We start from the raw sequence: 27,710 nt of genomic DNA on the forward strand, positions 1-27,710 counted from the left end.
CCCTGCTCTCTCTCTCTCTCTCTCTCTCTCTCTCTCTCTCTCTCTCTCTCTCTCTCTCTCTCGGGTGGCGCAAGCCGGCGGTGTAGGGTGGCGCGGCGGTGGTAGGCGGGCGGATCGGACGGGGGTGAAACGGGGCGCGGCGGCGGTAGGAGGATCGACCGATGGTGTAGGCGGGCGGATCGGCTGGCGGTGAATGGAGCGCTGCGGCGGTTGGAGCAGTGACGGTAAGAGCATGTTTTCCATCTCTATACTGTTCAATATGGAAAAATCGAATTTGTGATATGATTTGTCCCTATTTACAATGTCCAAGTTGATTGTAAAATGTTGTTGGCCATGTCCATTGCAAATGGTTTTAGTAGTTTCTTGTTGTCCATGTCCATTGCAAATTGTGCATTTTGGTTATTCATGGTAAAATAAATGCATTGTAGATGGGCAAGATGATGGATAAACGGAAAAAGATGATTAGGGGAGGTGCTTTTTTTGTTGTTTGTGCTGCAATTGTGGTAGCAGTCCGGTCCATAAAAAGGAAGAGAAGACCACGTATAAGCTATGGGCCAATGCATGAACGGGATCGACAACGAATTGAATATCTCAATAGTAAAATTTGGCAATGCGATGTTGAAAGAACATCTCTCACATATTATGTTTTGGAGTGTTACAACAAATGTGACATTCTATGACGCTCATTGCGTGACGATACAGTGAAAAACGTCAGTGAATAGTCAAAATTTCAGAAACTGTGACGTTTTTTGACTGAAACGTCATGGAATGAGCGTCATATAATGTCACCTATGTTGTATATGGGATACACTAATGTTTGATGAAGTGGTGCAGAGATTACATGTATACATGTTTGTGAGTATCTTGTGTGGAAACACAAGTCAAAAGGAAGCTGTCAACATTTTACCAGGCCGGATAATCTGGGCCGGATATTTGCAAAATATACGGCCCCCAAAATTTGGATAAGGACTCGAGGCGATCCTACCCTGGCATGAGGCCGGATTTTTGGCCGGACATTTGACCGGAAATTCCACAAGGCCGGACTTTTTGGGGGGGCCGGATTATCCGGCCCCAACTTAGGCTGGATTATCCGGCCCTCGAAAGCTCCCAACGGCTGGATTTTGAGAGGGGATATTTATACCCCCCTTCTTCTTCCTTCCAACCTGCTCAATCATTGAAGAAATTCTGTCAAGCCTCACCACCATTAGAGCCACCTCAAAGAACACAAGATTTGCAAGATCTCCTCCTCCACCCATCCAAAGCTCTTGATATTTGGAGATTCGAAGGAGAAGACCCCGATCTACATCCTCACCGAAGCGATTTATATTTCCCCCTCATATGCTTGAGGGCCCTCTTGCTAGTGTTCCTCTTTGGATCTCTAGTTGTTGTTGTTGATGTATGCTTGTTGATTTGTTGTGTTGTTACAGATTTGGGAGCCTCCAATTTGGTTGTGGATGTGTGCCCCAAGAACCTTGTAAAGGCTCGATTTCCGCCTTGAGGAAATCCCTTAGTGGGTGTGGACTAGGCCTTCGTGGCGTTGCTCATCGGAGAGCTGAGTGAAGCCTTCGTGGCAATTGTTTGTCTTTCGTAGCAACCACACTCCTCCAAACATAGACGTACCTTCTTGCAAAGGAAGGGAACTACGGGAATCAACTCCGTGTCTCCGCGTGCTGCACTCTTGGTTACCTCTATCCTTTATCCCTCTCTATATATTGCGTAGCTATATCTTGCTTAGTTGTTAACCTTTTTCATATAGGTAAATTCACATAGTTACATATCTAGAGAATTTACCTTTGTGTCAAGCCTAAATTGAAAAAAAACTAAAAATTGGTTAGCACCTATTCACCCCCCCCTCTAGGTGCGGCATACGATCCTTTCAATTGGTATCAAAACCTTGGCTCTTATTTCGGGCTTAACCGCCTAAGAGTATGCCGGACGATAATGTTACGGAGGGAACCCCAAAGCCGGTTTCCATGGATGATCTCAAGTCGTTCGAAACATCCTTGAGGACCTCCATGGAAGCTCAAATGAAAAGCATGAGAAATATGATTTCCAAGCTTTTGAGGGCTCCCCCCGTCATCCCCGTCCTAGAGGTTCGGGACAAGAGTGGGTTAGAAAAGGGAGATGCTTCGGGCTCACCCTCCTCTACCTCACCCTTGGAGCGTGATAACTTAGAAACTAATAAACTCCCCACTACTTCTCCTAGTGCGACAAGTAATGGTGGAGGATACCATAATGTGGCTCCATCTTTCCTCTCCCCCGATATTCCGGTTCCCCATCCTCATATAAACACTCGGGGTGAACCACCTAAGTTTAATGAGAAAGATTTCGATACATGGCAATTTGAGTTTCGTTCTCATGTTCGCAGTGCCTCCAATGAACTTTGGAGAATCATCGTGGAAGGCTTCAAGCCCTTCAACCCCAACAAGTTGACTAGAAGAGAAGCGGTTGACAATCAACTCAATGATATTGCCTTGCACATGATCCAAACTAGTGTGGCGACAAAGGAATTGTCCCGGGTTCGGAACTTCACCACCTCCAAGGATGCTTGGGATGGTTTGGCCGCTAGTTGCATTGGAAGTGAAAGCATGATAAGGAACAAGTATAATGCCCTTCGGAATCAAGCCGAAGGATTCATGAGGCTTCCGGATGAAGATCATCAAGTCATGTATCAAAGGCTTATCACCGTTGCCGATTCGTTCCGGAATGTGGGTGCCAAACACATTGATGATGCTTGGATCAAAGATAAGTATATTGATTGCATGATGCCTTTTAGACCCATTGATGTCAAGACTCTTGTTGGGAGAGAATGCTTTCCCTCTGTCACTTCTCAACAAGCGGTGCACGATTTGCAATCTCTCAAGGTGCTCGAGCAAAACTCTCATGATTCTCGCAATCGAGCTATTGGAATGTCAAGAGGGACCAACCTTGCCTTGGTGGCCAATTCCATGGAAGAAGTGAACCATCAAGAACCATATAGGGCATCTTGGAGTATGTCCTACCCGGATGATTTGGAATACCACTACAATGACCACATGGCATTCCATGCAAAAACCTTTTGGGTTGATCCATCCAAGGCCAAGGAAGACAACATCAAGAGAAACAACTCAAGTGGATTCAAGGGCTCGGGGCCAAAAACAAGATCGTGCTACAATTGTGGCGACAAGCGCCATTTCATAGTCGATTGTCCCTATGAGCATAGAGAAACCCATGGTGGAAGGCTCATTCCCAAGGACAAGGGCAAAGTCTCAAAGGCACCAAACAAGAAGTTCTACAACAAGGGTAAGAAGGACAAGAGGCCCTCAAGGATTGTGCTCATGACCAAGGAAGAGTATTCTTCCGATGAAGTTGAGAGTAGTAGTGATGAAGAAGAAACCTTAAAGGAAGTGGCCGCCATTGCCACCACCAAAATTCCCTCTTCACCTCTCTTTGAATCCCCCAATGAGAACCCTCACATCAAGAATGCACATTGCTTGATGGCTTAGGTCCTCCTTGGACTCATCTATTGTGCTATCAACTTAAGAAGAATATACATCTGGTGATGATGATGAAGATGATGAAGATGAAACTTCAAATGGATTGGTTGCTCTTGCTTCTCTCTCCACCAACTCTTCATCACCAAATGAATTCCCAAATGAAGAAATCCACTTGAAGGAAGAAAGTTGCCTCATGGCTAAATCTTCCAAGGTATCTTCCCCCAACTCCTCTATACCTAACATATCAAATGACCTAGGGCTTGATCATGCTAGTCTAAAAGTGAAACAATAAATGCTTGACTTTGATGAGTTCATTCTTAACTTGAAAGGTGACACTAAAAAGCATGTTTCAAATCTCATGATTCGTGTAGCTCAACTAAATGATACCCTTGAGAAAAAATGTCAAATAGAGAGAGAAGACTCTCTTGAAATTTATGCTCTTAAAAATGCCCTTGAGGAAGGACAAGAAACTATAGCTTCTCTTGAAGAGAAGCTAGAAAATCTTGAAGAGCCTCAAGATGAAATTAATAAGCTTACTAAAGAAAGAGATCTTGCTAGAACTAAAGCTAAAGTGCTTAAAAAGGAAAAAAAGCCAAATTTGGTGTTGATCATGAGAAACTTGTGAAGGATCTAGATGATCTAGACAAGGCTCACAAAGCATTGAAGAGTGAATACTCACTCATCTCCAAGTCGAATGAGCAACTTCAAATTAGGCTTGCTAAATATGACGTGCCTAGTTCTTCTACCTCAACTTGTGATCATGCAAACATTATTGAGGAAAATGCTAGGTTAAAGGATGAACTTGCTAAGGCCTCCTCTCCCCAAAGTAAATTGTCTTTGGATGATCTTTTGAGTAACCAAAGATCAAGCAATGGGAAGGAGGGCCTTGGTTATGTTGCCAAGGCAAAGAAGGCTAACAAAAAGAAAACCAAGTACACACAAAAGAAATCTATTACTAATGATGAAGCCCCTAAGGTCAACATCATTAATGATGATGGTGCGGGAATTGCTAATCCTCACTATGTTTTATTTAAAGATTATTATGGTGATGTTTATGCAAAATATGTTGGTCCATATGATGGTTATATTGCTTGGTCTATTTGGGTCCCAAAGACCCTTGTTGCTAACAAAAGAGGACCCATTGAAAAATGGGTACCTAAATCCAAGAATTGATCTCATGTAGGACTATGCCGCCGGAGGGTCAAAATGGGTACTTGATAGTGGATGTACAAGTCATATGACCGGCGGCAAGAACCTCGTCAAGGAGTTGAAGCCCAACATAGATCATATCACCGTCTCCTTTGGCGATAATTCTACATCCGAGGTATTGAGTTTTGGCAAGGTTGTGGTTGCACACAACATTACTCCTGTGGATGTCATGCTTGTCAAAACCCTTGGTTACAATTTCCTTTCCGTTTTCGCCCTTGGCAAGATGGGTTTCGCCGTCTTTATTGATAATGATATTGTGGTCCTGTTGTGGAGCAAGACTCTAAAAGTCGCTTTCGTTGGGTATCGCGAACACAACTTGTATGTGGTGGACTTTTCGGGGACCACCACGACAAGTGCGATGTGCCTATTCGGAAAGGCGGATGTGGGTTGGTTGTGGCATCGCCGCTTGGCCCATGTCAACATGAGAACTTTGCAAAGTCTTCACAAGGGGAACCATATTGTGGGACTAATGGAAAATGTGTATTTTGCCAAAGATCGTGTTTGTAGGGCTTGTGTTCAAGGCAAAATGCATGACTCTCCGCATCCAAGCAAGACTATCATCTCTTCCAAGAGGATCTTGGAGCTCCTTCATGTTGATCTCTTTGGTCCCGTTTCTCATGCAAGTATTGGTGCGAAGAAACATTGCTTGGTGATTGTTGATGACTACTCAAGATACACTTGGGTCTACTTTCTCAAAAGGAAAGATGAGACTCAACAAATCTTCATTGACTTTGCCACCGAGGTGCAACACCAACACAACCTCCTTATAATGGCAATAAGAAGTGACAACGGCTCCGAGTTCAAGAACTATACACTCAATGATTTTCTTAGTGATGAGGGTGTTATCACCAGAATTTGACCGGATCAGAGGTGGGCCGCGATCAAGATGGGCTTGGAGAATATACATGGAAGAAATACGTGAATCGGCCTTATATGCAAAGTTTGGGCTAGTTTGCCCGTGTATCTGTAATATAGTAGGATACGTGTCGGTTAGTTAGAGTTTGGCTCGTGCACGGTTGGGATTATTCCCACGTTAGAAAGTCTACGGACTATAAATATGTATCTAGGGTTTATGAAATAAACAACAATCACGTTCACCACAAACCAATCCAGGCGCATCGCCAACTCCCTTGTCTTGAGGGTTTCTTCCGAGTAAGCATCATGCTGCCTAGATCGAATTTTGCGATCTAGGCAGTACAAGTTTATTCGTTGTTCATGCGTTGCTCGTACTGAAGCCTTTTTGATGGCGAGCAACGTAGTTATCTTAGATGTGTTAGGGTTAGCATTGTTCATCGTATCATATGCTGTCGTCGTGCAACCCTGAGACATCTAGCCGCCCTTACACCTATCTTAGGTGTAGGGGCGGCACCCCGCTTGATCATTGTTTAGTAGATCCGATCCGTTATGGTTGCTCCTTGTTCTTCAAGGATTAGTTTAATATCTGCATAGTTAGGCCTTACAAACGGATTAAAGGATCCAGTGGCGCGTAGGGTGTAGTTTGCTAGCCCTAGACAGGATGTTCCGGGTATCAACCTCGTGTTGGTTTTTAGGCCTTGTCTAGGGACGGTTTACGATCACCGTGCGTGGCCGCCAGGCTCAATCACGAGTAGGATGTTCCAATTATGTGGTGAAAACCCTAAATCGTAGTAGATCGTTTTAGCTTTATATTGATCAAGCAGGACCACCATATATTCGTACACCTCGTACGAATCATGGGTGGATCGGCTCTTTGAGCCGATTCACAGGACAACCTGAGAGCCGATCGAGGCTCGTATTTAATGTTTACGTGTATGCCATGCAGGAAACTAAGCGAGGCATCTCCATCACCTTCCTGACCAGGTATAGGTCAGGTGGCACGCCCTTGCACTAGCATCGGACGTGCGTGCCGAGTCTTTGCGGGCCGTCGCTTGGAGGGACCAGGGCCAGCCGCAGTCCTGGGAGCCTCCCGGCTCTACTGTGTTGCCTGTCGCTGCTCGCCGGTGGGTTTCTGACCGCAACACATTCTGGCACGCCCAGTGGGACAGTCTTCGACATCAACCGCATCGCCATCTACATCTGAGATGGCGGACGGCACCCCAGTCACTTACGAGGATCTGACCGAGGAGCTCAAGAAGAAGTATGACGAGGTCAAGGCGATCCTCGAAGCCGACCTCATCGGCTCTTTTCACAGAACCCGCTCACATGGCATCAGGTGGAAAGGGTTCTCACCTGAAGGCGCGCTCGATGGAGTGGACCTGTCCACCCCGTCAGAAGAACGCACCAGGTCCCTGCGTCAGGAGGTTAACTTCATGGTAGCTCATTCGCTACACCGCCATTCTGAGAGCCTGGTGAACACTTTGGAGCGTGTCGCTCTTCGGGTGATCCAGGAAATCATGAGGCATCAGTACTCTCCGTCAGGACCAGCTCTTGGGACTTACCAAGGAGAGATGCCACTCCAGTCCCGTCCACCGCTGCCATTCGCGTTGGCAGCACCAGAAGTGCCGAGTTCACCGGCATACGTCGTCTACAAGATCGGTGGTGACCTTAGTGACTACCAGTTCTTGCATGAGGCGCCGAAGGAGATCCCTCATGGATACACGTGCACATACGTGCCGGATCGCAGAATCGGGCACTCACAAACCAGATCGCAACAGCGGGGACTTGGAACAACAGGAGGAACTTCGGGAACAGATCTTGAGAAGCAGACGTGGCTAGCTAAGTATGCCACTCCGACAAACCTCCAGAGCTCAGCTCCTGCAGTTGGCTCAGAGCTGGAAAAGCAAGCATGGCTGGCTAAGTATGCCACTCCGGCAAATCTTCAGAGTTCGACTCCTGCAGCCAGCACCGCGGATCAGATCAGTACCATCCTGAGAGACTGATACGTCTCCAACGTATCGATAATTTCTTATGTTCCATGCCACATTATTGATGTTATCTACATGTTTTATGCACACTTTATGTCATATTCGTGCATTTTCTGGAACTAACCTATTAACAAGATGCCAAAGTGCCAGTTCCTGTTTTCTGCTATTTTTGGTTTCAGAAATCCTAGTAACGAAATATTCTCAGAATCGGACGAAATCAACGCCCAAGTTCCTATTTTCACCGGAAGCATCCAGAACACCCTGGAAGGACCAGAGGGGGGGCACTGGGCCCCCAGACCATAGGCCGGCGCGGCCCAGGCCCTGGCCACGCCGCCCTATGGTGTCGTCGCCCCTTCGACCCTCCTGCGCCGCCTCTTCGCCTATATAAAGCCCCTGGATCGAAAACCCTGATACGTTCGACGAAAACCACAGAAACCTTCCAGAGCCGCCGCCATCGCGAGGCCAAGATCTGGGGGACAGGAGTCTCTGTTCCGGCACGCTGCCGGAGCGGGGAAGTGCCCCCGGAAGGCTTCTCCATCGACACCGCTGCCATCTCCACCGCCATCTTCATCACCGCTGCTGCTCCCATGAGGAGGGAGTAGTTCTCCATCGAGGCTCGGGGCTGTACCGGTAGCTATGTGGTTCATCTCTCCCATGTACCTCAATACAATAATCTCATGAGCTGCTTTACATGATTGAGATTCATATGAGTTTTGTATCACTATTCATCTATGTGCTACTCTAGCAAAGTTATTAAAGTAGTTCTATTCCTCCTGCACGTGTGTAAAGGTGACAGTGTGTGCACCGTGTTAGTACTTGGTTTATGCTATGATCATGATCTCCTGTAGATTATGAAGTTAACTATTGCTATGATAATATTGATGTGATCTATGCCTCCTACATATGCATGAAGGTGACAGTGTGCATGCTATGTTAGTACTTGGTTTAGTCTTTTGATCTATCTTACACTATAAGGTTACTTAAATATGAACAAATTGTGGAGCTTGTTAACTCCGGCATTGAGGGTTCGTGTAATCCTACGCAATGCGTTCATCATCCAACAAGAGTGTAGAGTATGCATTTATCTATTCTGTTATGTGATCAATGTTGAGAGTGTCCACTAGTGAAAGTGTAATCCCTAGGCCTTGTTCCTAAATACTGCTGCGTTACTACTGCTTGTTTACTGTTTCACTGTGTTACTACTACTGCAATACTACCACCATCAACTACACGCCAGCAAGCTATTTTCTGGCACCGTTGCTACTGCTCATATATATTCATACCACCTGTATTTCACTATCTCTTCGCCGAACTAGTGCACCTATTTGGTGTGTTGGGGACACAAGAGACTTCTTGCTTTGTGGTTGCAGGGTTGCATGAGAGGGATATCTTCGACCTCTTCCTCCCTGAGTTCGATAAACCTTGGGTGATCCACTTAAGGGAAAACTTGCTGCTGTTCTACAAACCTCTACTCTTGGAGGCCCAACACTGTCTACAGGAAAAGGAGGGGGAAGTAGACATCAAGCTATTTTCTGGCGCCGTTGCCGGGGAGGAAAGGTAAAAGGTACTCACACTCCGGATCTTGGCTACTAAGCTATTTCCCGGCGCCATAAGTACTCAAAGCTATTTCCTTTAGATCCTGCAATTGCATCTTTTTGTTTCTTGTTTACACTAGTTTGGCATAATGGACAAGAATGAGCTTCTTCTGCTATTTCCTGATTTAAAACATGGATTGTTTGATGCAAAAATTAAAAAACCTATAGAATCTTATTTGCATGCTGGTAGGAATATTAGTATGAACGCTTTGAACACCATTGTTGATAATGATATAGAAAGTTCTAAGCTTGGGGAAGCTGGTTTTCATGATCTTTTTAGTCCCCCAAGCATTGAGGAGAAAATTTTCTTTGATGATACTTTGCCTCCCATATATGATGATTATGATGATAGTAGTCTTTTGTTACCACCTGTTATGGAGGAGAAATTTGATTATGATTACAATATGCCTCCAATTTATGATAGCTACTTTGTTGAATTTGCTCCCACTATTACTAATAAAATTGATTATGCTTATGTGGAGAGTAATAATTTTATGCATGAGACCCATGATAAGAATGCTTTATGTGATAGTTATATTGTTGAGTTTGCTCATGATGCCACTGAAAGTTATTATGAGAGAGGAAAATATGGTTGTAGAAATTTTCATGTTACTAAAATGCCTCTCTATGTGCTGAAATTTTTCAAGCTATACTTGTTTTATCTTCCTATGCTTGTTACTTTGCTCTTCATGAACTTGTTTATTTACAAGATTCCTATGCATAGGAAGCATGTTAGACTTAAATGTGTTTTGAACTTGCTTCTTGATGCTCTCTTTTGCTTCAAATACTATTTCTTGCGAGTGCATCATTAAAACTGCTGAGCCCATCTTAATGGCTATAAAGAAAAGAACTTCTTGGGAGATAACCCATGTGTTATTTTGCTACAGTACTTTATTTTATATTTGTGTCTTGGAAGTTGTTTACCACTGTAGCAACCTCTCCTTATCTTAGTTTTGTGTTTTGTTGTGCCAAGTTAAGCCGTTGATAGAAAAGTAAGTACTAGATTTGGATTACTGCGCAGTTCCAGATTTCTTTGCTGTCACGAATCTGGGTCCACCTCCCTGTAGGTAGCTCAGAAAATTAAGCCAATTTACGTGCATGATCCTCAGATATGTACGCAACTTTCATTCAATTTGAGCATTTTCATTTGAGCAAGTCTGGTGCCATTTTAAAATTCGTCAATACGAACTGTTCTGTTTTAACAGATTCTGCCTTTTATTTCGCATTGCCTCTTTTGCTATGTTGGATGAATTTCTTTGATCCACTAATGTCCAGTAGCATTATGCAATGTCCAGAAGTGTTAAGAATGATTGTGTCACCTCTGAATATGTTAATTTTTATTGTGCACTAACCCTCTAATGAGTTGTTTCGAGTTTGGTGTGGAGGAAGTTTTCAAGGATCAAGAGAGGAGTATGATGCAACATGATCAAGGAGAGTGAAAGCTCTAAGCTTGGGGATGCCCCGGTGGTTCACCCCTGCATATTCTAAGAAGACTCAAGCGTCTAAGCTTGGGGATGCCCAAGGCATCCCCTTCTTCATCGACAACATTATCAGGTTCCTCCCCTGAAACTATATTTTTATTCCATCACATCTTATGTGCTTTGCTTGGAGCGTCGGTTTGTTTTTGTTTTTGTTTTGTTTGAATAAAATGGATCCTAGCATTCACTTTATGGGAGAGAGACACGCTCCGCTGTAGCATATGGACAAGTATGTCCTTGGTTTCTACTCATAGTATTCATGGCGAAGTTTCTTCTTCGTTAAATTGTTATATGGTTGGAATTGGAAAATGATACATGTAGTAATTGCTATAAATGTCTTGGGTAATGTGATACTTGGCAATTGTTGTGCTCATGTTTAAGCTCTTGCATCATATGCTTTGCACCCATTAATGAAGAAATACATAGAACATGTTAAAATTTGGTTTGCATATTTGGTTTCTCTAAGGTCTAGATAATTTCTAGTATTGAGTTTGAACAACAAGGAAGACGGTGTAGAGTCTTATAATGTTTTCAATATGTCTTTTATGTGAGTTTTGCTGCACCGGTTCATCCTTGTGTTTGTTTCAAATAAGCCTTGCTAGCCTAAACCTTGTATCGAGAGGGAATACTTCTCATGCATCCAAAATACTTGAGCCAACCACTATGCCATTTGTGTCCACCATACCTACCTACTACATGGTATTTTCCGCCATTCCAAAGTAAATTGCTTGAGTGCTACCTTTAAAATTCCATCATTCACCTTTGCAATATATAGCTCATGGGACAAATAGCTTAAAAACTATTGTGGTATTGAATATGTAATTATGCACTTTATCTCTTATTAAGTTGCTTGTTGTGCGATAACCATGTTCACTGGGGACGCCATCAACTATTCATTGTTGAATTTCATGTGAGTTGCTATGCATGTCCGTCTTGTCTGAAGTAAGAGAGATCTACCACCTTATGGTTAAGCATGCATATTGTTAGAGAAGAACATTGGGCCGCTAACTAAAGCCATGATCCATGGTGGAAGTTTCAGTTTTGGACATATATCCTCAATCTCAAATGAGAAAATTATTAATTGTTGTTACATGCTTATGCATAAAAGAGGAGTCCATTATCTGTTGTCTATGTTGTCCCGGTATGGATGTCTAAGTTGAAGAATAATCAATAGCGAGAAATCCAATGCGAGCTTTCTCCTTAGACCTTTGTACAGGCGGCATAGAGGTACCCCTTTGTGACACTTGGTAAAAACATGTGCATTGTGATGATCCGGTAGTCCAAGCTAATTAGGACAAGGTGCGGGCACTATTAGTACACTATGCATGAGGCTTGCAACTTATAAGATATAATTTACATGATACATATGCTTTATTACTACCGTTGACAAAATTGTTTCATGTTTTCAAAATCAAAGCTCTAGCACAAATATAGCAATCGATGCTTTTCCTCTATGAGGACCATTCTTTTACTTTCAATGTTGAGTCAGTTCACCTATTTCTCTCCACCTCAAGAAGCAAACACTTGTGTGAACTGTGTATTGATTCCTACATACTTGCTTATTGCACTTATTATATTACTCTATGTTGACAATATCCATGAGATATACATGTTATAAGTTGAAAGCAACCGCTGAAACTTAATCTTCTTTTGTGTTGCTTCAATGCCTTTACTTTGAATTATTGCTTTATGAGTTAACTCTTATGCAAGACTTAATTGATGCTTGTCTTGAAGTGCTATTCATGAAAAGTCTTTGCTTTATGATTCACTTGTTTACTCATGTCATATACATTGTTTTGATCGCTGCATTCACTACATATGCTTTACAAATAGTATGATCAAGATTATGATGGCATGTCACTCAGAAATTATACGTGTTATCGTTTTACTGCTCGGGACGAGCAGAACTAAGCTTGGGGATGCTGATATGTCTCCAACGTATCGATAATTTCTTATGTTCCATGCCACATTATTGATGTTATCTACATGTTTTATGCACACTTTATGTCATATTCGTGCATTTTCTGGAACTAACCTATTAACAAGATGCCGAAGTGCCAGTTCCTGTTTTCTGCTGTTTTTGGTTTCAGAAATCCTAGTAACGAAATATTCTCGGAATCGGACGAAATCAACGCCCAAGTTCCTATTTTCACCGGAAGCATCCAGAACACCCGGGAAGGACCAGAGGGGGGAGCCTTTGGGCCCCGGACCATAGGCCGGCGCGGCCCAGGCCCTGGCCGCGCCGCCCTATGGTGTCGTCGCCCCTTCGACCCTCCTACGCCGCCTCTTCGCCTATATAAAGCCCCTGGATCGAAAACCCTGATACGTTCGACGAAAACCACAGAAACCTTCCAGAGCCGCCGCCATCGCGAGGCCAAGATCTGGGGGACAGGAGTCTCTGTTCCGGCACGCTGCCGGAGCGGGGAAGTGCCCCCGGAAGGCTTCTCCATCGACACCGCTGCCATCTCCACCGCCATCTTCATCACCGCTGCTGCTCCCATGAGGAGGGAGTAGTTCTCCATCGAGGCTCGGGGCTGTACCGGTAGCTATGTGGTTCATCTCTCCCATGTACCTCAATACAATAATCTCATGAGCTGCTTTACATGATTGAGATTCATATGAGTTTTGTATCACTATTCATCTATGTGCTACTCTAGCAAAGTTATTAAAGTAGTTCTATTCCTCCTGCACGTGTGTAAAGGTGACAGTGTGTGCACCGTGTTAGTACTTGGTTTATGCTATGATCATGATCTCCTGTAGATTATGAAGTTAACTATTGCTATGATAATATTGATGTGATCTATGCCTCCTACATATGCATGAAGGTGACAGTGTGCATGCTATGTTAGTACTTGGTTTAGTCTTTTGATCTATCTTACACTATAAGGTTACTTAAATATGAACAAATTGTGGAGCTTGTTAACTCCGGCATTGAGGGTTCGTGTAATCCTACGCAATGCGTTCATCATCCAACAAGAGTGTAGAGTATGCATTTATCTATTCTGTTATGTGATCAATGTTGAGAGTGTCCACTAGTGAAAGTGTAATCCCTAGGCCTTGTTCCTAAATACTGCTGCGTTACTACTGCTTGTTTACTGTTTCACTGTGTTACTACTGCTGCAATACTACCACCATCAACTACACGCCAGCAAGCTATTTTCTGGCACCGTTGCTACTGCTCATATATATTCATACCACCTGTATTTCACTATCTCTTCGCCGAACTAGTGTACCTATTTGGTGTGTTGGGGACACAAGAGACTTCTTGCTTTGTGGTTGCAGGGTTGCATGAGAGGGATATCTTCGACCTCTTCCTCCCTGAGTTCGATAAACCTTGGGTGATCCACTTAAGGGAAAACTTGCTGCTGTTCTACAAACCTCTGCTCTTGGAGGCCCAACACTGTCTACAGGAAAAGGAGGGGGAAGTAGACATCAGAGACCAGTTCGGCATGGTGCCGAAAAAGAGGACAATCGGCTATTCCAAGCCGTACCCCAACGAGTACGAGTTGATCCCGCTACCATCCAAATATCGGCTCCCCGATTTCTCCAAGTTTAATGGATCAGATGGTTCCAGCTCCATCGAGCACGTGAGCCGATATTTGGCACAGCTGGGCACAATCTCAGCGGCAGATGAGCTGCGTGTGAGGTTCTTCGCACAGTCCCTCACAGGATCGGCTTTCGGGTGGTACACATCGCTGCCACCAGACTCAATCCGGACGTGGAAGCAGTTGGAAGAGCAGTTCCACATGCAGTATCACTCAGAGGCTTCCGAGGCCGGCATTGCCGATCTAGCACAAGTACGTCAGAAGCGTGGAGAAACTGTGGCAGAATACGTCCAGCGCTTCAGAACTGTTAGGAACCGATGTTATTCGCTCGTGTGACTGAAAAAGAAGCAGTCGAGTTGGCAGTGGTGGGCCTTGCATCACCAATCAAGGATATGGCCTCCCAAGCAGACTACCCTTCACTGGCGCACATGGTTCAGAAACTGTCGTTATATGAACAACGCCACCCAGACTTGTACCAGGACAAATTCAAGCGTGCGGTAGTCCTGGTTGAGGCGTATGAAGACGAAGGCTCTGCGGGAGATCAAGAGGTAGCAGTGGCTGAATGGACTCGGGGGGCAACCCCCGTGTCCTGCAAATGGGTTAAGCCACCAGGTCCGCCCAGAGGGTTTGATTTTGACGTAACTAAAACTGAGCGAATCTTCGACCTCTTACTTAAGGAGAAGCAGCTAAAGTTACCCGAAGGCCTCAAAATCCCCACGGTACAGGAGCTGAACGGAAAGCCATACTGCAAATGGCATAACTCGTTCTCCCATACCACCAACGACTGCAGGGTGTGGCGTCAGCAGATCCAAATGGCGATAGAACAAGGACGTCTAATTTTCAACCAGTACGCCATGAAAGTCGACACGCACCCCTTCCCCGCCGTTAACATGGTGGAGTGCTCTTACCCTGGAGGGTGCCAGCCAGGATTCTCGTTCAACATCAACATGGTAGCACCTGGACACCACTCTGGTAAGGACGGAGACGAGGGCAGCTGCTCTCGTAGCAAGGACACAGAGGAAGCCGTTCCACGCGATCGGCTCCGTCACGATGGCAAGCGCTACATCACAGAGGGAGAAGTGAGGAACGTGAGATATCAACGACCTCTCTCTGATCACCTCCTCAACAAGTATGTGAGTCAATATGACCAGCGCCGACGACCCAACGACGATGGTGAAAGAGACCGTCTGGCTAGCGATGCCAGGAGACATCGTCGGCATGATCGCGATGAGGAGAAGTACGAGCGCCGTGCCGGGGAAAAGTCAAGGGAGCAAGACGACGAGGATAGGCACTGGGACTGTCCCTTCTTCAGACACTGCTGGGATTCAGGAATGAGCCGATTGCCTACCATCGGCAACTGCCCAGAATGTAGACAGAAGAGGAAGGATGCAGCTAACGTGTCCGTGTTCAAACGTCTAGGGCCTCTCCCGCCTCGGTACAAGCACGCTGAGTCCCCTCGGGTGGAAGATCTCGAGGATTTGGAAGACAATGATGAAGAAGAAGAAGACAGGTACCACCGGCCAAGGTGGTGCCCTGATGGACTCAGCCGTTCCCAAAAGCGTAGGGTTCAGCGACTGCGTGGCTTGGAGGAAGCCGAAAGGTTATACCTGCACACGCTAAGGAAGGCGCGGCCTGATCTGGCCGCGAAAATTCAGCGAACCCTGGATGAAGAGGGTCGACCACAAAAAATGGAGTGGCGCCCCAAGCAAAAGAAAGCCGATGATGAAACATCGGCTGGCACAAACATGGTGTTCATCCTTCCGACGGAGTTTAGTGCTCCAGGATTAGACGAAGCACCCGTGGCACAACTTGACTGCGGCCCACGGCCGGTTATCTTTGAGAAGCCACGAGAAAGAAGCTACAGACATCTGAAGGCCCTGTACTTGCGGGGTTGTATCAATGGGCAGCCTGTCAACAAGATGCTGGTGGATACCGGAGCGGCAGTCAACATTATGCCATACTCCATGCTACGTCGGTTGGGACGCTCTAGCTCGGATCTGATCAAGACCAACGTAACACTGAGCGATTTCAACGGCCAAGCGTCTGACGCACAAGGTGTTCTGAACGTGGATCTGACCGTAGGAAGGAAAACCATCCCTACGACGTTCTTTATTGTCGATAGCAAGAGCACCTATGTTGTCCTGCTGGGAAGAGATTGGATCCACGCCAACTATTGCATTCCATCCACGATGCACCAATGCGTAATACAGTGGGATGGAGATGAGGTAGAGATCGTCCATGCAGATGACTCAGCCGAGATTTCAATGGCTTGCATGAACGCTTGGGAGACAGCAGGCCAAGAGCCACTCTCAGGCATCAATTTGGACGACTGCGAGCGCATCGATGTGACAAAAGATGGGGTTAGGCTGGTCTTATCCACCGGCCTGACCGTATAGCAAGAACAAGCCTATGGACAAACGTGGCGAGGCCGATCCTTGGGATCGGCCCCAAAGATCTATGAAGGGACATTGCAAAACCTTCATTGAGCGCTTCGATCAACGTGGAGGCCGATTCCAGCAATCGGCCAAAATTATCCTCACCACACATTCTGCCTGTGTTCAACGTCGATCTAATGGGCAGCGGTTTTACGTCGGCCGATGAGTTGGAAAAATCAACATTGGTCCTACCGGAGCCGACGTTCAAATACAGTGCCTTGGCTAACTACAGAGCCGATATCCGCAGTTACCTGGCAGATTCGGCTCGGGGGGGCACCTAATCAGATGAACATGTGCAGATGAACATATGTGCAGTGAAATATTGGGGGCCGATAGGAAAATCGGCCAGTAAAAAAAATTTCTCATGATATACAGCCGATGCACGGACATCGACTTTAGAGCTAAGAAACAAAGCCGATGCACAGCCATCGACTCTAGTGCAAATTACACAAGATCTACCAGCTGCGTGTTCAAGACGCGGATTTTCACCAAGTCGGTCTTCAGTTCAGCTTCAAGGCCTTCTGCTTCCTTGAGGGAGTGGACAATGAGAGCTCCCTCAGCCGCAATGAGCCGATTTTGGTGCCCAAACTTTCTCTTCGAGGACTTCCAACCCTTTGCGCCAGTTCAGCGGTACTGTCAGAAGCGTCAGTTTTGGCATGCAAGGCAACCTTTTGCTCATTAGGCCGTTGATGTTTCGTCTACAATATCGGCTTTCAACGGAGGAAGAGGCGATCGATGGGGGGCAAGTTTGGCTGGCTCGGCATGGTGGCTGTCCCAGAGTTACCTGAGTTCAAAGCCCTTTGTCTGATCTGTGCATCCTCACCGCTATTCTCGCCTTGACTGAGGCTCGGGGGGCAGCTGGCCTGGTAGATGCTCTGTTTTAGAAGCCGATTGGGGTGTCATCGGCTGATCCTTCGTCGCAACCTTCTTCAAAAATGGTGAGTTCTTGCAGAAGAGGATCACTGGAGCTGGTGGGAGGAATTTAAGGGCTCTCTTGAAGACTACATTATCCACCAGATCTCAAAGTCATCATTCGAAGAGTTGAAGGATAGATTGTGAAGAACCGATGCGTTTCTATCGGCTCATTGAGCATTGGCTAAGTGAACAATCGGCAAAGTCAGTATGAGGGGGAATCGGCTAAATTAGCTTAGAGGAAATCGGCAAAATCAAACTGGGGGAAATTCTTCATTGATAAATAGGATTTCTTACATAAATAGCTGATTGCTCTCAGAAGGAAATACTAGGGGGTACATTGCCCCATCTACTACTGCTGATCCTATGCTAAGGGTCCTATCTACGGGCCGTCACTACCCTCGTCGTCGCCGTCGTCGCCGCTGTCGGCGCTACTCCCGGCGGGCTCGTCGTCGCTGCTGCAGCGGCCGCCGGCCGGGCCCTCGTTGTCCTCGTCCTCCTCGTCAGCGTCGTCATCGTCACTGCCGAAGTCGCTGAGGTTCCCCGGCCAGGGGCAGAAGCGCTTGGCCGGCGGCTCGTCGGAGGAGGTGTCGTCCTCCTCCTCCTCCTCCTTCTCCTCCTCCTCCTCCTCGGGGGAGGTGAAGTCATCACAGGAGAAGTGATCGTCATCGCTCTCCTCCTCCGTTTCCCCGTCGGCGAGGAAGCGGAGGTCACTTTCCCCGTCGGTCGAGGACTTGTCGTCCTCAGACCAGACAGAGAAATCATGACTGGATTCCTCCCCGGCCTCGATGGCGCGGCGGATGTTGGCCGCATGGGCCTCCTCCGGGTTCCACTCCGGCGTCGGCTCGCGGGAGGAGGAGGATTGGGTGAAAAGACCCGATGAGGCAGAGGAGGAAGAAGACATGGTGGCGCAGGAGGGCTTTTGGAGTGCTAATGCGAAGGGGATGCAGAAGCAAACTGTTTGGAGCGGTTAAATAAAAGGGGATATATTGGAGATTTAATGCCATTGCAGTTTCCAAGGAAGTGATGCTAAAGCTATCAAATCTTGCAGAGAAGTTGAGAAGGCAAGGCATCATGATGAAGGATGCTGCGACGGTTCTGCTCTGCCACGACATGACCCGACGAAGAAAAGCAGAGTCATTTTGGAATTATCAATTCCAAAACCAGGGGGGCATGTGTTATCACCAGAATTTGACCGGATCAGAGGTGGGCCGCGATCAAGATGGGCTTGGAGAATATACATGGAAGAAATACGTGAATCGGCCTTATATGCAAAGTTTGGGCTAGTTTGCCCGTGTATCTGTAATATAGTAGGATACGTGTCGGTTAGTTAGAGTTTGGCTCGTGCACGGTTGGGATTATTCCCACGTTAGAAAGTATACGGACTATAAATATGTATCTAGGGTTTATGAAATAAACAACAATCACGTTCACCACAAACCAATCCAGGCGCATCGCCAACTCCCTTGTCTTGAGGGTTTCTTCCGAGTAAGCATCATGCTGCCTAGATCGCATCTTGCGATCTAGGCAGTACAAGTTTATTCGTTGTTCATGCGTTGCTCGTACTGAAGCCTTTTTGATGGCGAGCAACGTAGTTATCTTAGATGTGTTAGGGTTAGCATTGTTCATCGTATCATATGCTGTCGTCGTGCAACCCTGAGACATCTAGCCGCCCTTACACCTATCTTAGGTGTAGGGGCGGCACCCCGCTTGATCATTGTTTAGTAGATCCGATCCGTTATGGTTGCTCCTTGTTCTTCAAGGATTAGTTTAATATCTGCATAGTTAGGCCTTACAAACGGATTGAAGGATCCAGTGGCGCGTAGGGTGTAGTTTGCTAGCCCTAGACAGGATGTTCCGGGGATCAACCTCGTGTTGGTTTTTAGGCCTTGTCTAGGGACGGTTTACGATCACCGTGCGTGGCCGCTAGGCTGAATCACGAGTAGGATGTTCCGATTATGTGGTGAAAACCCTAAATCGTAGTAGATCGTTTTAGCTTTATATTGATCAAGCAGGACCACCATATATTCGTACACCTCGTGCGAATCATGGGTGGATCAGCTCTTTGAGCCGATTCACAGGACAACCTGAGAGCCGATCGAGGCTCGTATTTAATGTTTACGTGTATGCCATGCAGGAAACTAAGCGAGGCATCTCCATCACCTTCCTGACCAGGTATAGGTCAGGTGGCACGCCCTTGCACCAGCATCGGACGTGCGTGCCGAGTCTTTGCGGGCCGTTGCTCGGAGGGACTAGGGCCAGCCGCAGTCCTGGGAGCCTCCCGGCTCTACTGTGTTGCCCGTCGCTGCTCGCCGGTGGGTTTCTGACCGCAACAGAGGGGATTCGACATCAATATTCCGCTGCTTACACCCCTCAACAAAATGGTGTTGCGGAGAGGAAGAACCGGACTCTTATGGATATGGCAAGATCTATGATGGCGGAGTATAAATCCCGCTATAACTTTTGGGCCGAAGCCATCTCCACCGCCTGCCACTCCTCTAACCGGCTCTATCTCCGCAAGGGCTTGAACAAGACTCCATATGAAATACTCACCGGGAACAAGCCTAATATCTCATACTTCAAGGTGTTCGGGTGTAAGTGTTTCTACAAAATCAAAGGAGTTCGTTTATCTAAATTTGCTCCTAAAGCTTTGGAGGGTATATTTGTTGGTTACGGTGCCGAATCTCACACTTATAGAGTCTTTGATGTATCCTCCGGGATTATCATAGAATCTTGTAGTGTGAGGTTCGAAGAAAATGATGGCTCCCAAGTGGGACAAGTTGATGTATGTGCAGGTGATGAAATACCTCAAGATGCCATATTAAGAATGGGTGTGGGATTTTTCCGCCCCATTGAGGGACACGGTGTGGCATCTCGGGAAGGACTATGCTCTACCACGGTGGAGCCCTCATCTTCTCAACATCAACAAACCCTTTCTATTGAAGCTTATGATATTCGCCAAAAAAAAATTGAAGCTTATGATGCACCAACCCAAGAACAAGAACAAGACCCTCCGTCTTGTGTGCAAGATCAAGGGCAAGATCAACCAAGGGATCATCATGACTCTTCACCAAATGATGTCCAAGATCAAGCACATGATGTTGAGCACTCTCAAGAAATTGAGGATGCTCAAATTGAAGGTCAAGACGGGGACCCAAATGATCAAGTTGATCAAGTGATACCTCCAAGGCCAAGAAGTACCAAGGAGGAGATCGAGGCCCGTCGTCTAGCAAGAAGAGATATGAACTTGGAAATTCTTGGACACACACTCATGATAAGGTCCTAAGTGATGTAAGAGGAAAGGTTTACACAAGAAGGCAATTGGCCAACTTTAGCAATCATCATGCTTATATCTCCTTAGTGGAACCCAAGAAAGTTTTTGAGGCTCTTGAAGATTCGGATTGGTTGGAAGCCATGCATGAAGAGCTCAACAACTTCAAGCGCAACAAGGTTTGGACCTTAGTAGAGAAGCCAAAGGGGTGCCGCAATGTTATAGGCACTAAATGGATTTTCAAGAACAAGCAAGATTAGTTTGGAAATGTTGTGAGGAACAAGGCAAGATTAGTTGCTCAAGGTTTCTCTCAAATTGAAGGAATTGAATTTGGAGAAACTTATGCTCCCGTGGCTCGCCTTGAGTCCATCCGTATCCTTCTTGCTTATGCATCGCATCATAACTTTAAGTTACAACAAATGGATGTGAAAAGTGCATTTCTTAATGGTCCTTTGCATGAAGAGGTCTATGTTAAGCAACCCCCGGGGTTTGAGGATCTCAACTTTCCTAACCATGTCTATAAGCTTGATAAAGCACTTTATGGTCTCAAACAAGCTCCTAGAGCTTGGTACGAGCACCTTAAAGAATTATTGATAGACCGTGGGTTTGATGTTGGGCTAATCGATCCCACTCTTTTTACTAAGAGGGTCAATGGGGAGCTTTTCGTTTGCTAATTATATGTTGATGATATTATCTTTGGCTCTACTAACCAAGCTTTCAACGATGAATTTTCAAAGCTTATGACCGATAGGTTTGAGATGTCTATGATGGGAGAGATGAGGTTCTTTCTTGGTTTTGAGATCAAGCAATTGAGAGAAGGGACTTCATCAACCAAGCAAAATATCTCCAAGACAAGCTCAAGAGGTTCAAGATGACCGAAATGAAAGGTGTAGCCACTCCTATGGTTACCAAATGTCATCTTGCACTAGATCCCAATGGTAAAGAGGTGGATCAAAAGGTATATCGCTCCATGATTGGATCCTTGCTTTACCTCTGTGCATCTAGACCGGACATAGTGTTGAGTGTTGGTGTGTGTGCAAGGTATCAAGCTTCTCCTAAGGAGAGTCACATGTTGGCTCTCAAAAGAATCTTTCGATATTTAGTTGATACCCCAAGATATGGTATTTGGTACCCTAAAGGCTCAAGTTTTATTCTCAATGGATACACCGATGCGGATTGGGCGGGAGACAAGGATGATAGGAAATCAACCTCCGGGGCTTGCCAATTTCTGGGCAGGTCTTTGGTGTGTTGGTCTTCTAAGAAGCAAAATTGTATATCTCTCTCTACCGCCGAAGCCGAATATATTGCCGCCGCAAGTGGATGCACTCAATTGTTATGGATGAGGCAAACTCTAAAGGAATACAGTGTCATTTGTGACAAAGTGCCTCTATTATGTGACAATGAAAGTGCCATCAAGATTTCCTATAATCCGGTGCAACATTCAAGAACGAAGCATATTGAGATCCAGAATCATTTCATTAGGGATCATGTTGCCCGTGGTGATATTGAGCTTATCTATGTTCCTACCAAAGATCAACTTGCCGATATATTCACGAAGCCTCTTGATGAAGCAAGGTTTTTCTATTTGAGGAATGAGCTAAACATCATAGATTCAAGGAGTATAGATTGACCATCTTGCAAACACACCTTTGTCTCAAAACTTTATTTGGTTTAGATGTAGGCATGAAAATAAGGGGAGTGCGGTTTAAATTATTGAGCTATCCCTCCCCCCATAATGCCAACATTAAGAAATCATTCTCCTTATATCATATGTTGATATGTGAGCTTCAGTGATGATTAATAGTTTGGGCCCAAGATATATCTTCGCGGTGCCATGCCATATCACTCATATAGGGTGGCCTAGGCCACCACACTCTTCTTTGTGAAGAGTTGGAGTTGTTTGGATCTTAAATTGGATTTTATTTGACATCTCCGTGTTCTTATGGGAAATCACTCTAGTTTGGCCTTGTTTGCTAATATCTTGCAAACTTGAGTGATCATGTACCATTAACAGTTTGATCATTCTAAACCTAAGCCTACACTCATCTATAAGCCAATTCCATCTTGCTCCTATGTCATGTTTTGGTAAAAACTTGGAGTTTGAGGAGTTTCGGTCGGACGATCTCGGTTGTCTCATCTTATTGGTCAATTTGCCTCCTATATGTGACGTGATATCTTATTGCATCACATATGGGTATATGCAAATAACCAACAAAAGATAGGCAGGATTTCCGGTGTTCTGGAATTTCCAGAAAACCTGATAATCCGGCCTTGAGTCACCCCGGAAAATCTGGCCCGGCCGGATTATCCGCCCCAAACTTGTGCCGGATTATCCGGCCTGGGCAGGTTTCGATGGGTTATGAGAGGGAGGCCGCGGGGTGAACGGTTCCAGAACCAGTTCCCCCACGCGCCTCTCTCTCTGCCCTCAACTCGCCGGAGCTCCTCCTCCTCACTGGAGTCGTCCCGTCCGCTCCCTCTCGGAGCTTTTGGGTGGATCGGGTGCTCCTCCTCCCTAGCTTTCATCCCCTCCAAGCGGCTCCTCCAATGGAAGAGGGTATGGCTCACAATCTCTAACCCTAGGTGTTGTGATTTATATGTGCTATTTTCTTGATGGGGATGGTGTCTAGTTGTTCCAAATCATGTGTATATACTCCATTTGCATGCTATGAGGCCGATCTGGTTCTAGACAAGTTTTTTGCTTGAGATTTCTGCAGATTCGCAGGGCCGGATTATCCGGCCTCCGCGCTAGCCGGATTATCCGGCCTGGCCGGATTATCCGCCCCTCGGGGACACCGGATTATCCGGCCTGGAGCTTTATTGCTACTGCAGTTTTGTTTCAATCCATCATGTCTAAACTTATATCGACTTATAGTATGTTTCTAGAGTACACCACTATATCATTACATGACTTATGAGCATTATCTTCTCTTTGCTATCCATCTCTGTCTTTCACAGGTGGTTCTCGGAGGCGCCCTAGAACTTCAAGGTCGGGCGATGAATTTGCTCAGACTGCTCCTCGCAAGTCAGCTACTCTTACGCGGAAAGGCAAGGCTTCTAGGAAAACTACAAGTCCATGGACAGTGTCTCTTATGTTGCTATCCATCAGAAGAATTGGTATGAAGATGTTCAGAGGGATCAAGATATTGAGGACAAGCGTTTCTGGTGCTTGGAACAAGAGTACATCTTCAAGGATATTTATGAACCGATGAGGAAAGTGACACCCATGCAAGAAATCAATGTGGAGTATGTGGCAGTGAACAATTACTTTGAAGATGCTATTTGGGTCACAGGAAGGATGGGCCTGCAGGATCTTATGAAGATTCACAAGATGGATGAAGCACGAACCTTGCAGTGGATGACTGGCTCTACCCATTGTGAGGCATCTTTGGCCCGGTTTGCTTCGATTCTTGGTCTTCCCTCGGACGGTGGTCATCGCCTTCATGGCCCTCAGAAGATGGATAAGGTTGTGCTGTATGAGCTTTATGACGAGAATGGTGCTGTTGGTACTACCAAGGGGCTCCTTCCTATCTATGGCCAGCTGCTCCGTTTCTTCAGAGCCACCATCTCTCCAAGTGGTGGAAACAATGATGCTATCCGTGGAGCTCTTGTGGACCTTTTGCATATATCCTATCAGTGTGCCCAAGATGGTGATGAGGAAAGTGACTTCACTCTTGATGTCATGGATTTCATCTTTCATGAGATTCATGATGCTATGGTCTCACGGACCACTATGCCCTATGCTCCATATATTCAGCTCCTCATCAACAATACTGCTGCCCTCACTGTTGACCTTAGTCGCTTTCCTACTGAGAGCCACACCGTCAAGAAAGCCTACAAGAAGAAGTCTGTCCCCAGTGCTGCACCTGCTTCTGGTTCTTTCATGGGAGATGCCCGCTCTAGTGGATATGCACCCGGTCGCCCTGTTGCTACCCCGGTGATTCAGAGGAATGTGAAGAAGCTTACTTGGTTCCAGCGCAATGTTCTGTGCATGAACATTGAGATACACAAGGAAAACTTTGAGGCCAACCGTCAGCGCTCTGAGATTCAGCACACACATGCCGTCATCCTTCACAAGCTCAGTGGTGAGCAAGGACCTCCGCCTCAGCCGCCAATTCACCCAGCTTACAGTGGGTGGCACTCCTCCCAGGTTCCGTGGGCTGATTTTGAGCAGAGCATTCTGAGGGCTAGAATTGCTTGCGATTCTCCTCCTGCCACTGACAGTGATGAAGACCATGTCTCCGAGACGGACTCCGAGTGATCTCCATGGGGCGTGTAGCATCGCGCTTTTCCCCTTTTTGGCGTCTCGATGCCAAAGGAGGAGAAGTGTTCTATTAGGCCTTCTCTACGGGATTTGCTAGGGTCGGGCACAAGCATATGCGTTTACCATTCTTTTATCGCTTGAGTCCTCTTTTATGTCATTCATTTGAACTATTTGGCTTGGTTTGTGTCGTTCAAAACTATGTGATTTGTGTGGATTGTGAGACATTATGTTGTGTTTTCGGAATTCTATATGTTGAGACCAAGGTTTATGTTATGGTGTGATATTTACATATCCGGTATTATGTATCTCCATATGGGTATGATCTCTCTCACCTTGTCTCATCTATATATTTGCCTATGTCTCATGTTTGAGCTCATGTTGGATATCTCTTGTGTTGAGGCACCTCGCACCTATATGTTGTGCATTTGTATTCAAATGCAAATTACTTGTATGCACACATGTAGGGGGAGTGCCTCTATGTTTTGCCAACATGAGTGATCTCTATAATGTTTTTCTTGCAAATCCGTATATTGTCATCAAACACCAAAAAGGGGGAGATTGAAAGAAGATCCATCATATATTATGTTTTGGAGTGTTTGATGTCAATATATGGGATACACTAATGTTTGATGAAGTGGTGCAGAGATTACATGTATACATGTTTGTGAGTGTCTTGTGTGGAAACACAAGTCAAAAGGAAGCTGTCAAGATTTTACCAGGCCGAATAATCTGGGCCAGATATTTGCAAAATATCCGGCCCCCAAAATTTGGCTAAGGACTCGAGGCAATCCTACCCTGCCATGAGGCCGGATTTTTGGCCGGACATTTGACGGGAAATTCCACAAGGCCGGACTTATTGTGGGGGGCGGATTATCCGGCCCCAACTTAGGCCGGATTATCCGGCCCTCGAAAGCTCCCAACGGCTGGATTTTGAGAGGGGGTATTTGGAGATTCGAAGGAGAAGACCCCGATCTACATCCTCACCGAAGCGATTAACATTTCCCCCTCATATGCTTAAGGACCCTCTTGCTAGTGTTCCTCTTTGGATCTCTAGTTGTTGTTGTTGATGTATGCTTGTTGATTTGTTGTGTTGTTACAGATTTGGGATCCTCCAATTTGGTTGTGGATGTGTGCCCCAAGAACCTTGTAAAGACCCGATTTCCGCCTTGAGGAAATCCCTTAGTGGGTGTGGGCTAGGCCTTCGTGGCGTTGCTCACCGGAGACCTGAGTGAAGCCTTAGTGGCGTTGGTTTGGCTTTCGTAGCAACCACACTCCTCCAAACGTAGACGTACCTTCTTGCAAAGGAAGGGAACTACGGGAATCAACTCCGTGTCTCCACGTGCTCCACTCTTGGTTACCTCTATCCTTTATCCCTCTCTATATATTGCGTAGCTATATCTTGCTTAGTTGGTAACCTTGTCATATAAGTAAATTCACATAGTTGCATATCTAGAGAATTTACCTTTGTGTCAAGCCTAAATTTAAAAAGAACTAAAAATTGGTTAGCACCTATTCACCCCCCCTCTAGGTGCGGCATACGATCCTTTCAGAAGTCATATGTAGAAATATGTTAAGATTTGAAAGAGCTCCTTTCTTTGACCTTTGTAACATATTGAGGGATCGCAAGTTGCTTGAAGATAGTGTTCATTTGAACGTGGAACAACAAGTGATGATGTTTTTGCACACTGTTGGACATAATGTTCGCAATAGGGTTGTGGCAACCAATTTTGGTAGATCATTCTCCACAATCAGCATATATTTTAAGCGTGTCCTCCATGCCATTGGTGAACTACGTAATGAATATATTAGTCCACCATCATCGGAGACTCCAGAAAAATAGCAGGAAACCCTCGGTTTGACCCATATTTTAAGGTACTAGCTAAAACTATTTCTTAGCTATTTAGGATACACTTCATATCATTTAACATTTTTCACTATATAGGATTGTATTAGAGCAATTGATGGCACACATGTGAGAGCATCTGTTCCAAAAGATATGGAAGATGCTTTTTGTGGTAGGAAAACATATGCCACTCAAAATGTGGTGGCAGCGGTACATTTTGACCTTCGCTTGACATATGTGTTGGTTGGTTGGGAGGGGTCAACACATGATGCATGTGTTTTAACTGATGCATTAGCACATGAGAGAGGCCTACAAGTACCATAAGGTAACAAATTGAATTTAGATATAATTGTCCATATGTTGTCCAAAGCATTGTCAACATAATGTGTTTTATTTTTAGGCAAATACTATCTAGTTGATGCCGAATATGGAGCCAAGCGCGGTTTCTTTCCACCTTTTCGTAATGTGAGATACCATTTGAACGAGTGGGGTAGCAATCCCGTCCAAAATGCGGAGGAGCTATTCAACCTTAGGCACTCATCTCTACGGGTGACGGTAGAGCGAGCTTTTGCATCACTCGAGAGGAGATTCAAAATTTTAGATGATGCCACACCATTCTTCACTTTCTTGGTACAAGTGGACATTGTTGTAGCTTGTTGTGTTCTCCATAATTAGCACTATCTCAAGGAATTGATGAATTCATTATACCGGAGGTAACTTGGACCACACAACTAATCCGGACACAAAGCCAAGAAGCAAGAGACCATCGGGACATGGTAAACGGTAGGCAACAAATGGCTAACCAAATGTGGGTGGATAGGCAGGCCTTGTATGGTCATTGA

General features: G+C 45.7%; 1 pseudogene; it reads left to right on the forward strand.

The window, feature by feature from the left end:
* Nucleotides 1-440: 440 nt before the first annotated feature.
* Nucleotides 441-27,710, forward strand: LOC139831678 (uncharacterized; annotated as a pseudogene).

This window comes from Lolium perenne, chromosome 5 (assembly GCF_019359855.2).
Source record: "Lolium perenne isolate Kyuss_39 chromosome 5, Kyuss_2.0, whole genome shotgun sequence".
Lineage (NCBI taxonomy): Eukaryota > Viridiplantae > Streptophyta > Magnoliopsida > Poales > Poaceae > Lolium > Lolium perenne.